The sequence below is a fragment of the Engystomops pustulosus genome, chromosome 11, assembly GCF_040894005.1.
Source record: "Engystomops pustulosus chromosome 11, aEngPut4.maternal, whole genome shotgun sequence".
Classification (NCBI taxonomy): Eukaryota; Metazoa; Chordata; class Amphibia; order Anura; family Leptodactylidae; genus Engystomops; species Engystomops pustulosus.
In genome coordinates, this window is record NC_092421.1 from 80,451,928 (window position 1) to 80,466,250 (window position 14,323).

A 14,323-nucleotide genomic window follows, 5' to 3' on the forward strand; every position below is an offset into this window, starting at 1 on the left:
CAGAGAGAATCTGAGAGTCGACCACAATATCAACTTTACTTCATGATAATAAGCTTTAAAGGAAACCTTCCATGAGGAACCTACCATGAGGAACCTCCCATGAGGAACCTCCCATGAGAAACCTACCATGAGGAACCTCCCATGAGGAACCTTCCATGAGGAACCTACCATGAGGAACCTCCCATGAGAAACCTACCATGAGGAACCTCCCATGAGGAACCTACCATGAGGAATCTACCATGAGGAATCTACCATGAGGAACCTACCATGAGGAACCTACCATGAGGAACCTCCCATGAGGAACCTCCCATGAGAACCTCCCATAAGGAACCTCCCATGAGGAACCTACCATGAGGAACCTACCATGAGGAATCTACCATGAGAAACCTACCATGAGAACCTCCCATAAGGAACCTCCCATAAGGAACCTACCATGAGGAACCTACCATGAGGAACCTACCATGAGGAACCTCCCATGAGAACCTACCATGAGGAACCTACCATGATGAACCTACCATGAGGAACCTACCATGGGGAACCTACCATGAGGAACCTACCATGAGGAATCTACCATGAGGAACCTACAATGAGGAACCTACCATGACGAACCTACCATGAGGAACCTACCATGAGGAACCTACCATAAGGAATCTACCATGAGGAACCTACCATGAGGAACCTACCATGAGGAACCTACCATGACGAACCTACCATGAGGAATCTACCATGAGGAACCTACCATGAGGAATCTACCATGAGGAACCTACCATAAGGAACCTACCATGAGAAGTAGATGTGATTGTAGATTCCTGATCTGTAATGTAATAATCCTGGAACATAACTTGCTACAAACTTTATTCTGGTAATATGTAAATGACTTGCAGAGGCTCCAGGGGTGTGTCCTAGCCTGGCGGGGCCCTAGGAGCTAAAGCTACTCCCAGGAGCCTCTGCAGGTAATTTACATATTACTAAAATAAAGTGTGAAACAAGTTATTTTCCAGGATTATTAAGATTACATATTAGGGCCGAGGCTCTACTTCTCATGGTAGGTTCCTCATGGTAGGTTCCTCATGGTAGGCTCCTCATGGTAGGTTCCTCATGGTAGGTTCTCATGGTAGGTTCCTCAGGGTAGGCTCCTCGTGGTAGGTTCCTCATGGTAGGTTCGTCATGGTAGGTTCCTCATGGTAGGTTTCCTTTGAAGTGTTCTTCAGGTCTATGTTTATTCAAATTAAGGTTAACAAATCTTTACCGTAGGGGGGTTCAACCTTAAGACACTCAATGATTTGCATAAAATGGCGCCACTTAGATGGAGGACGGAAGTGTTTGGGCTTCAGTAGCAAAGTGGCCTCTATAGCATGTTGAATGTCCACACGACACAGAGCTTCAAATCGCCACTGTGAATCTACGGCTTCATACAGACAACCATATTAGAGCTTATTCAAGAGATAAACTACAGAACCCATAGTCCATGGACCCGGGCGCACCACCATGTACCACCTATACAAAGTACAACATTCAGCTTTGCCGGTTGTATTGAGAACAGATATCTTCAGATTTCGATGTGTAAGTTGGGTTCTCCTCAGTTCAATGATCTATCAAGACTGGTGTTTGTCATGACAATATTGATCTTCTATGTGATAGAGTGAGATGTGCCTGAATTTTTAGGAGGAAAATGCTAATAAATTAGGTTCATCTTGGGAGTTCCATGAGCCAAGAACAGAATTCTACAAAAATTGGTGTAAGTTTATATTTAAAGTAGATTTTTTTGGGCCATGGGAGACCATACAATCTCTGACTGATAAGATTACTCTTTCGAGAAGTGGTGTAGGCCGTGGAAAATGGTAAAAAGTTAAAACTAATTTTGGTCAAGAAATTTGGGTAAAACTAAAACCTTTTTTTAGGCCCGGCAAATGTAAATTATGAATTGACTATATGGTGGACAATGAATGACGTTCAACAACTGATGAAAGTGAAAGCCATCAGTCATATTGACTTCACTTCTCCAGGTGGGACTACCCTCAGGGGCCGAACCATCAAAGAGGACTACTAGGCAGACAGCCGCCTTGTGCTATATCTATAACTTACCCAATGAATCAGAAAGCCAGAAGACCAAAGGTAGGTCTAGATCTAGCACTTTATGATTTTCTGATGGAGGACCTGTCCATTTCGTAAAGCTCGTAGAGCACATATAACCATCAATGATTCCACTCAGGAGACTCTTATACCACTCGTCTTTGGTTCCTGGAGCGTGAACCATCAGGATGAGATGGATTCTGCTGCACCAACACTACAATCCTCTCCCACGTGTCACCTTTAATGGATCTACTGCTCTAGTACAGTAATGGAGATGGATGGGGGTAGGTGGCACCATATTTATACATGCAAAATGCCTGACCAGATGCATTAAACCTTCAAATGTCAACATCCATGTGGATAATATGACATAATAATCCATTAGAGATCTCGTGAGCCTGAAACCTCTCTGTACGTACAGTTGTATTTCACACGTAGGGGCAATTATGTGGTTGCCCCACATCACTAGGACTCCATTGCTATCTCACACATGATATGAAGACATCGACCTTCACTAATGGGGAAGTTATTTGAGATATCAGATTAGCCGAAGATTCTGGGACACAAGGAGTAAGATGTATATTACCACTTCCGATCTTAACACCCCCCCCCCCACACACACACACACTCACATCATGTGAAGGTCTGATCAATGGGGCCCCCTGTGATCCATCACACTACATAGGACTTTTGAGATCCATCGCCCTGTAAGCAATCCCAAATATCCCAATCAATGAAATGTAGCATCGCAGCCCATTGATTTCTACAGGACTTCCATGAAGGATGACTGATGCAGGGAATTGCTATGGACTACAGGGCGGCACATGGGGGACTTGTCTGGATAACCTTAACCCTTGCAGCAGCTTATTTCTCAGTTACTTACTATATTATACAGAACTATTGCTCCTTCTGTCATTATAAGATGAATGATCTAAGCAGGTGGGGCGGGGGCAGCTTGTGTCATAAATCTCAGCGTTCAGAGTAATGTTGAAGGTTTAAAATACTTAAATTATTTTGATGTCAAAGGTGAACAAAGTGTTTTACAGCGTCCCCATTTTCTGGTTCAGAGCTGGATCTTAAGATTTGTGATAAATGAATGTAGAATGTATGTTAGACAATTGTATGTCTTGTCATCGTGTAATGACTGAGCCTTAGTTACTAGATATCCCTTTAAGAAACGCTCGCATTGATCCCATACCACACATTACTCAATATTTCCCTCCAATATTATAAAACGTCACATCAGATGATTCTTTTTTTCATCATTTTCTCTATTCCATTCGGCGTGTAACAAAAATCCTTGCAGGACCCTTTAATTTTGTGTTGATAGGTTCAGACACGGAGCAGAAGTTACACTTTAACTTTGTGTGAATCTGATTATTATTATAGAAGCAGAAAACCATCAATATTCTAATGGATTTTGCTCGGATCCAAGGCCAGAAAATCCCAGAAAATTTCAAAGTAAAACTTAAAGGGGTTTTCAAGATAAAGATATTGATTCCTGCCCATTGGAGATACGTGTATACATATATATATCAATTTGAGATACGTGTATATATATATCAATATGAGATACGTGGGATCTGCAGTCAATCCACAGATTTCAGCAGTTTTCGATAGTTGGAATAATAACAGAGAATGGAGACAATGGGGGATATTTATCAGGACCTCTGCGCACCGCCAGTGGCGCAAAGGCCCTGAAATAATCGCAAATGCTAGCTTATTGCTAGCTTTTGCGATTATTTTCCCCAATCCGCCACCTTCACGCCAGTGGGACGTGAAGGGGGGGGGGCGCGGCCAGCTGAGCGGGGGGCGCAGCCGGACGGGAGTGGGCCAGCGCGGGGCGTTACTGTCCCCACGCCTGCGCACTCGCTGCTGCCGGCGACTTTTCATATGAGGCAGAATCCTCTTGATGTATCAGGTTGCGAATTTGCAGCGGCGGGGCTGGCGCCAACGTATGATAAATATCCCCCAATGTTGGTATCTAGACCAAAATCTGTGATCAGGGGTGTAATGATCAGAGTGGCTGGGGGACGGCCGGGCCCGGTGGGAGGTCTAGAGGTCTGCGGGTCCATGAGAGCGGAAAATAATGGATTATATACTTGTAGGACACACATACAATTGATTATGAGAGTGCGCAGGCAGATGATTGCATGTGCGCTCTGCCTGTGCACTCTCCATGACATCATCAGGCGGCGCCATCATACAGTGTGCACAGGCAGAGCGCTGCTCACAGAAGCTGAGGACGAAGAGGAGGCTGTGGGGAGCGCCGGAGATGAGCGCTGAGTTTATTTATTGGTAAAGCGAGAGACTGCTAGACATGTCATTAGTAAACTATTAGGCCAGAGGTGGCACTCGGAGCCCTTTCTGTGGGCACTCAGGTCATCCCCCCAGGACAGAGTTCACCAAACAGCACCAAATCCACTAAATCTTCCTGCAGTCCCAGGCAACTTTAGAGATGCTGCTCTCAGCGCTAATTTAAAGCGACACTTCATTGGCTGTTTGGAACTGCAGGTAAAATTAGAAGGTGTGGACAGAACTGCAATATATTTGGAGGTCCTCATTCTGGACCCATCATTCTTCCTGTAAAGAGAGACCCTACAATTAGAGGCCGAATTTGCCCTCCTTCTTTCAACTGTATTGGTGGCTTCAGGGGGCCCGATACGATTGAAAGATGTGGAAGAACAGGTAGTAATAAGGTACTGCTAAAAATGCCATACTGGCACTTCACGGTAAATAACTGGATTTTGGTTGTAGTTTGGGCACTCGGTCTCTAAAAGGTTCTAAAAGGGGAGGCTGCTGGACATTTCATGAACAAGGAGAGGCTGCTGGACAGTTCATGAGTGAAGAGAGGCTGCTGGACATTTTATTAATAAGGGGGCTTCTGAACGAGCGGAGGATGCAGGATAGTGTATTTAAAGGGAGGCTGCTGCTGGATATTTCCTGACTGAGGGGAGGCTGCTGGACAGTATATTTATAGTATATGAGTATAGAGCTATGTCTATTATCAGGTATAGGGTGTGGAATGGGGGTGGCAGCAGGAGTTTTGGTATATGGGGAGCCAATCCAAAGTTTATACCGGGACCCACTGGTTTGTTACCCCACTGTCTCTCTGTACTAAGGGTCTCCTATGCTGGAAAGTTTATTTGTTAGGGACTCCCCTTGACAACGCTATTTGGAGGAAGAAGATGAGCGTCGCAAATGATAAAACATAGTATTAGATGTAGGACAAGTGTGGGATAGACACGTCCTGGATACATTCATAGTCCCTCAGTGATGCAGCAGTGTGACCGGGGGACAATACTCCTGCTGTCCGGAGGGACAACACATATGGAGTAGATGGCGGCCCGGACCCTCCTCGTGATGTCCCCACCGGATCCCTTTGTTTCCATCTCAGAAGACGCATTTATTGCTGGTAATACAGAAATACACTGAACGGGGAGGGGGTGGGGGGGTCACTCCATGTACAATGTAACCACCTGGAGGATCGTAGTATAATATGCTCCATCCCTGTGGGGGTCATCAGTGCTTGATCCAAGATATCTGGCCCCAAGGACTCGATGCTTAACCCCATTAAGAGGCCCACAAATGATTTAGGGTCTAATTGTCTTATTACTACGGGACCACTTGGACCTACACAAGAACTGAGGGTCCGCAAGTAACCCATGTAATGAGCAGAGCACCTGTGCATACCTGCATTACCATTCCTGGTAGATCAGGGCCGCCGGGATTCCTTGCATCGTCTTCTATATCTTCAGGTTAAGAGCTGATAAAACCAGGGATGTGTCCTGGGAAATACTGGAGGTTCTATAATCTCCGAGATACAAGGAATAGTAATGATCGGGGGTCTCAGTGGTCACATGGAGGGGGAAACAGTCTAACAGTCTATGAAGCTACTGCATGGAGGGGCTATGGTGACGCCCCCAGGTGCCCTTCTGGCTCATTATCATAATTATAAAAGTTGATGTTGGATGGAAGGAGACCATGGATAAGACATATAAGAAGATGCCACAGTCCCGGGGCCTGGATCTATGTCCCTGGTTTATTATGACACATTTTGGAGGTAGTTTTCCTATCAGGACCATCCCCGATTATACATCTCTTCTTAGCGCCCCTGCAGGTGAAATGAAGTATTACATGTCCTGATAACCGGTTATGGCAGATAAATAGGATCCACTGATCCGATCGGAGACCTGAGGGTCATCACCAGCAACACCTGGAATATTACGAGGAACACATGAACACCCGGCCACGACAATAATCCGGAATGCATTATGTCCCGGAGGCCTGAGCGCCACCTATAGGCCACGTGTAAGGAGGTGCATTCAGTGTCACTTGTATCGATGGAGGATCATGTTATAACCTGACTCTAGGCTTCCATTACACAGATGAAAAGCAACTGTGGCTGCAGCAGATGTGCCCGCTCAACGGACGCAGCACATTGCACCTGACACATCTGCAGACTATTACACCGGACAGGACACAGCACATCACACCTGACACATGTGCAGACTATTACACCAGACAGGATGCAGCACATTGCACATCACAGGGAGAATGCATTCCTATACCATGTATACCTGCCACATCTGCAGACTATTACACAGGATGCAGCACATTGCACATCACAGGGAGAATGCATTCCTATACCATGTATACCTGCCACATCTGCAGACTATTACACAAGATGCAGCACATCACACATCACAGGGAGAATGCATTCCTATACCATGTATACCTGCCACATCTGCAGACTATTACACAGGATGCAGCACATTGCACATCACAGAGAGAATGCACTCCTCCTATACCATGTATACCTGCCACATCTGCAGACTATTACACAAGATGCAGCACATCACACATCACAGGGAGAATGCATTCCTATACCATGTATACCTGCCACATCTGCAGACTATTACACAAGATGCAGCACATTGCACATCACAGGGAGAATGCATTCCTATACCATGTATACCTGCCACATCTGCAGACTATTACACAGGATGCAGCACATTGCACATCACAGGGAGAATGCATTCCTATACCATGTATACCTGCCACATCTGCAGACTATTACACAAGATGCAGCACATCACACATCACAGGGAGAATGCATTCCTATACCATGTATACCTGCCACATCTGCAGACTATTACACCGGACAGGATGCAGCACATCGCACCTGACACATCTGCAGACTATTACACCGGACAGGATGCAGCACATCGCACCTGACACATCTGCAGACTATTACACCAGACAGGACACAGCACATTGCACCTGAAACATCTGCAGACTATTACACCGGACAGGATGCAGCACATTGCACATCACAGGGAGAATACACTCCTATACCTTGTATACCTGACACAACTGCAGACTATTACACCGGACAGGATGCAGCACATTGCACATCACAGGGAGAATGCACTCCTATACCTTGTATACCTGACACATCTGCAGACTATTACACAGGATGCAGCACATCACAGGGAGAATGCATTCCTATACCATGTATACCTGACACATCTGCAGACTATTACACAGGAAGTAGCACATTGCACATCACAGAGAGAATGCATTCCTATACCTTTTATACCTGACACATCTGCAGACTATTACACAGGATGCAGCACATTGCACATCACAGGGAGAATGCATTCCTATACCATGTATACCTGCCACATCTGCAGACTATTACACAAGATGCAGCACATCACACATCACAGGGAGAATGCATTCCTATACCATGTATACCTGACACATCTGCAGACTATTACACCGGACAGGATGCAGCACATCGCACCTGACACATCTGCAGACTATTACACAAGATGCAGCACATCACACATCACAGGGAGAATGCATTCATATACCATGTATACCTGACACATCTGCAGACTATTACACCGGACAGGATGCAGCACATCGCACCTGACACATCTGCAGACTATTACACCAGACAGGACACAGCACATTGCACCTGAAACATCTGCAGACTATTACACCGGACAGGATGCAGCACATTGCACATCACAGGGAGAATGCACTCCTATACCTTGTATACCTGACACATCTGCAGACTATTACACAGGATGCAGCACATCACAGGGAGAATGCATTCCTATACCATGTATACCTGACACATCTGCAGACTATTACACAGGATGTAGCACATTGCACATCACAGAGAGAATGCACTCCTCCTATACCTTTTATACCTGACACATCTGCAGACTATTACACAGGATGCAGCACATTGCACATCACAGGGAGGATGCATTCCTATACCATGTATACCTGACACATCTGCAGACTATTACACAGGATGCAGCATATCGCGCATCAAAGGGAGAATGCATTCCTATAACATGTATACCTGACACATCTGCAGACTATTACACCAGACAGGGCGCTGCACATCGCACATCAGAGGAAGGATGTATACCTGACACATCTGCAGACTATTACACAGGACGCAGCACATCGCACATCACAGAGAGAATGAATTCCTATACCATGTATACCTGACACATCTGCAGACTATTACACCGGACAGGAAGCAGCACATCGCACATCACAGGGAAGATGTATACCTGAAACATCTGCAGACTATTGCACCAGACAGGACGCAGCACATAGCACATCACAGGGAGGATGTATACCTGACAAATCTGCAGACTATTACACCAGACAAGACGCAGCACATTAGCTGCTGTGGTAGCATCTTCTTCCTATCTAAGCTTATGCAGCAGAGACGGGTTTGTCATGTGGCACTACACAGGGTGAAGTGGATTTTACATAGGACTGCAGATATATATATACATTGACCATGTCACAATCTCAGCTCTGCTACGTTGCGTCTATCATCGCACAGGCTTCACACATTGCACCAGGGAAACATCCTGCGCTCATACAGGAGTAGGAGACGCCGAGGTCCCTGCTCCATTACCTGTGGATGAGGCATCGGGGAGGCGCCACCTTCCATCCTACAAGCAGCAGGTCCTTCCCGTCATCTCATCCTGTAGCAGAAGCCATTGCTGGATTTCCACAAGGGAGGAGGAAGCCGGAGAGAAAATGGTCCAAAGAATCAGCATGTAGCAAATGGGAGAGAAGCTGCTGAGCATCTGCACACCCCCACATCAGGGCAGCAGCGAGGATGCTGAGGATGCCCCGCGCAGGGGAGATGCTCTGCAGGTCCCTCCTGGGAGAATGAGCTCATTGCTCACATCCACCAACCTCCTCTCAGCCTGTGCAGTGTCATCTCCGAGCTAGCGTCATCAGCCGACACGTAGAAACTGCAGCCCAGAGCACAGCGCCCGCAGGATGCCCGGCCATGGCACAGCAACATCTGCTCCGCACTCTGGGATTAACCTCTCCAGCTCCAACCCCAAATTACATTATCATCCATGTCATAGCAAAGGACGGATCCGACATCAAGATCCTATATAATAAAAGACTGGAGGCGACAAGGGGTTAAAAACATAAAGGGGGGAAGTGGCGCAGAGACAGTGGGGCTCATTTACTAAGGGTCCGAAAACCGCACTTTCGGCGGGTTTCCTGAATATTTCCGATTTGCGACGAATTGCCCCCAAATTGTGCCGCATCGGCGCCGGCTTTCACGCCGGGGAGTGGATGTCGGACAACCGGACAGATTCGGAAAAACTGCTGAATTTAAAAAGCGATTTGTGTCACAAGATCAGCACTTACATGCACCAGGAAAAAGAAGGTGAACTCCGGCGGACCTCGGGGCAACAGTGACACCTGCTGGATCTCGGGCGCGCGATCTTAGTGAATCCCGGAACACCCGAATCCTCGTTGGACAACACGCCGTGGGATCGCGACTGGACCGGGTAAGTAAATGTTCCCCAGTGACTTTCACTGAAATGGTGATTGTATTGGGGGATCGACCTCTGATAGTTCCTCCTGGAAATGGACGTATAGCGCAGCAGAGGTGCTTTTTATCCAGGGCTGGGGATGCGGGGGCAGGAACATTCTGTCAGGACCAGGGGTATTGGACCCACTGGACCACTGCAAGCGATGGCGCAAGCTGACACCTGGGTGCGGAGTCTAAGTGGCACCAGGTATTCACCAGAGACGCCGCAACGTTGGTTGGCCTGCTCCGGCTTGGAACCACCAGGTCACTATAGAGGCGCAACTTTGCTGCGGTTGTGGCCAAGGCGAGGTACAAGAATGGCAGACAGAGGCAGAGTCGTGGTCAGGCAGGAGATCAGGACAGCAGGAGGTCACCACAGATAATACAGGCAGGGTATAAGCTTTCTCAATGGCCTAAGGGCACAAAGATCCAGCAGAGGATACAGGAAGGAGCCGGCTACTTATCAGGTCAGGTGGCCAGCAGCACCATTTAGCGGTGCGCTGGCCCTTCAAATCTCACATGAGCCAGCGCATGCACACCTTAGGAGCTGGGGACACACTCGCCGGACCGCAGGAGCTGCCGCTGGAGCGTGGAGAGGTAAGTGACACTGCTGCTGGCATGGAGGGGCACACAGAGGAACGAGGGTGCACCTGTGACCCAACACATGGGCCTAAATTATTGCCATTCCCACATGAGGAATTGAAAGTCAAGTATTGATTTATGAAAAATATTTTCTGAATTCTATTAAAATAAAAATAAACATATTAGACATTTTATTCTAAGACTATTTAATATCCAGTTATTTCATTTCTCTGTTTTCTATTCTTAAAAGGGTCTTCAATAGCGATGAAAGGACCCGAACTTTAGATTTGCCGTCTCCATTCAGCACCTGACCAAGACATGTGGCTCTATGGGCGGCTTTAAGACTTTGCTGCTTTAAAGGAACCCTCCAGTGTAATTAAACATGGTGCAGGAAGGAGGAGTCAGACTCCCCCTAGAGTCAGGCTCCTCCCTTCAGGCCCCATATAAGGTATAATGCACAAGTGTTCCTTCAAAGGTCCATTCGGAAGGCCTATTGAGCCGTATTTCAGGGCCTTTGTTGGCCGCATTCTCAGGGCTGATTACAGTCGATTGTTGTGTCTATATTTATGATCTCTGGAGTGATCCCTACTGATCTCACGTATTCCAGAACTTAAGTAAGTTCTCAATCTTTCCCTCACATGGAGCAAAGATACTACAACCTCTGAACCCATAAAACTGGCTTAAGGGTAACTCGCTCAGTCCCACACAGAAAGAGTACAATAAAAAGTCATACATGATGCCACTATATCACGTACATGTAAAGGTTATTAATGAACATAGAGATATGCAGTGTACACAGATGTATACACACCATGTGCTCATATATTTCTAGGTATGTGTTCCTGCAGGGGGAGGAGTGGAAGAAAGAAATGAGAAGATTTTGCATTGAACTCTCCTGTGAATGCGGCTTCACTCCTCCACCCCTCCCATCAGACCCGACTACAATCGCTGAGTTGCTGTCTGCAGGACAGGAAGGGGCAATGCAGGATCTAGATTTGTCTGGGTTTGGAAACGACAAAACATCTACTGGGATGAAAAAATAGAGAGAGAACAAAGAAAGATGGAGGAGAAGCAGCGTAGAATGTCCTGATATAAAACTATTATAGATGATAAGACAGTGTCAGGTATAATAAAGCTTTGACCAGTGGTTGTTCTCCTGGTGTCTTTGGCTCCTCCGTCCATAGACGCAGATTATCCGCGCAGTTCACGATTGCGGCTTTTGCAGCCGTGGAGGATGTGCTGGTGGCTTGGACCTTTGTAACGTCTTGTTTTCACTTATTTATAGCTTAAAAGATGATAATTTTACAATTGATTGCGGAAAATCTTTGTAGAAAATTGACCGTATTTCCTTAATGTACGACGAAGCATCGCCATGGAATCAGACAACAAGCTCCGTAGTCTGGCTCTTCTGTCATGTTCTCTTATATTGGTTCCTGCAGTTGTCCTCATCATGTGTTCGGATCAGGTTATGGACCACGTAAGGTCCAGCAGGATTACACTGCCCAGAATGGGGCACATTAACCATATGTGTGCCAGTGATGCTGTCCCCAGATTTATCAAGAGCTTGTGGCCTCCTGATCGGGCGATTGCGCCATAAACTGCTCATGAGCACACGCCCACTTCACCGCCGGCCACGTGCCCCCTCATGCCCCCCTCATGGCGTGGAGGTGGCCTCTCGGGACATAGCCGGGAATTGCGCCTATTTCAGGTTTCCCAGAAGTGCAGAGATACATAGAAGCAGATTTATTACTCCTGACACCAGAAGATGTAACAAATGTATCAGATCCCCATCCTTCCTCCTTTCTCCAGGCCTCCTCATGGTTGGTTACTTTTCACACCAAAATAACAGTAATACCCATGTTTTTAATAAAAAAAAAAATTTGTAATAAATCTGGTGCACGGCACGGACACAAGTTTTCCGGAGCCATTTTCGTCAGGATTCTGGGGATTTCCGCTCCGTAAATCTGCCGCACTGCAGGAAATACACAGTGGGGACGCTTTAATTAAGACTTTTTTTAAGAATTGTTTTTTATTTGTGTATTGTAGGTAAAGTTTTATTTTACAGCAGTTGAATAAAAGTTGTAAAAAAAATCCCCAATCGTAAACATTGCTGAAGTTTTGATGCGTTTTGTGCAGATTTAGGAATCGGCAGGTGACACGACTGTGATTGTAAATACAAGGGAAATATTATGTTATTTGTACATGAAATTATTATTATTTTATTATTGTTGTTGTTATTATTCAGATTATCACTAATAATTGCTATTATTATCACACTTTATCCTGTTACCTCCTATCACAAATAGGCACAACACACCTCACTCACCCCCGCTGAGCCTTTGTTGAAAAGTGCAGCGCAGGTCGCTGGTGACTCCACCCACTGCTGCTTGGCCCCGCCCATCATGGGGTGCGTGAAGTGGGGAATATTGCTCACTGCATAGTTCCCCATGTAGTTTGAAGAGACAATGAGCTGGAGACGTAGTCCTGGAGAAAACCTGACTCTTCTCTTCAAAAGTTGACTCATGTCTACTCATTTGCATAACAGAAAAGCAGCTGTAATTGAGGTACGTTTCTATGAGGTTACTATGACGTTACTATGACATTACTATGACGTTACTGTGACATTACTATGACGTTACTATGACGTTACTATGAGGTTACTATGACATTACTGTGACATTACTGTGACATTACTATGACGTTACTATGACGTTACTATGACGTTACTATGACGTTACTATGAGGTTACTATGACATTACTGTGACATTACTATGACGTTACTATGACATTACTATGACGTTACTATGACGTTACTATGAGGTTACTATGACATTACTATGAGGTTACTATGACGTTACTATGAGGTTACTATGAGGTTACTATGACATTACTGTGACATTACTATGACATTACTATGACGTTACTATGGCGTTACTATGACGTTACTATGACATTACTATGACGTTACTATGAGGTTACTATGAGGTTACTATGACATTACTATGACGTTACTATGGCGTTACTATGACGTTACTATGGCGTTACTATGACGTTACTATGACATTACTATGACGTTACTCTGAGGTTACCATGACATTACTATGACATTACTCTAAGGTTACTATGACATTACTGTGACGTTACTAGGACATTACTATGTGTGTGGGGTGGTAGAGGACGGGTGAAGCGATGATAGATTTGCCATTGAGTCTTATTTCCAATGTTGGACATTGCAGCACAGAACCGGCAGTGGGGAGACTAAATTTGGGTTTTTGGGCTTCCCCTTAGGTGTCACGAGCAGTGAAAGGTACAGCAAGGGAGCGGTGGAGACATGGATCTGGTCTGGACGCGGGGTATGGGGGGCCACCCTGCAGCCATTGATCCGGAGGCTCATCTGGTAACTACTTACCTGCTCCATCCCTTTAAGAGCCTCTCTGCTTTCTACTTATGACCATGACCTCTAAGGCCTTCGGGGCAGAATTATAGAACTGTATGAAAAAAAAATTGTTTCATCATTTGCACCAAAAACTCTAATGCTTTGTGTCACCTTTTCTGACCAGTTTGACAAAGGGGCGTGGTCTCAAAATATGGGAGGGGCTTTGTGTTGAAAAGTCAGAGCGGCAAAAATTATGTAAATGCATCTAAATATTTCTTTTTCTGGGATAAACCAAACTAATCAGAGGTGCAGAGCACGGAGCAGGATAAGACGGGAGCAATGTCACTCCAATGTTTCATCCAGTGACACTTGTGATAAATCAGCAGTAACTGTAGCTCCGCCTACTGGAGCC

The 14,323-nt window shown here is 45.9% G+C and overlaps 1 protein-coding gene across 10 annotated transcripts in view; it reads right to left on the reverse strand.

Annotated features, from left to right (window-relative positions):
• JAKMIP3 (Janus kinase and microtubule interacting protein 3) overlaps positions 1-9,434 on the reverse strand; it is a 122,768-nt gene extending 113,334 nt beyond the window's left edge. For 3 of the 10 annotated variants that reach the window (XM_072131096.1, XM_072131095.1, XM_072131094.1), the window contains exon 1: positions 9,029-9,434. The gene's annotated coding sequence lies outside the window, so the exon portion shown is untranslated. The remainder of the gene's footprint in view (positions 1-9,028) is intronic. The other 7 variants (XM_072131099.1, XM_072131097.1, XM_072131098.1 and 4 more) reach the window with 6 other exon arrangements.
• Between the last annotated feature and the right edge of the window lie 4,889 nt (positions 9,435-14,323).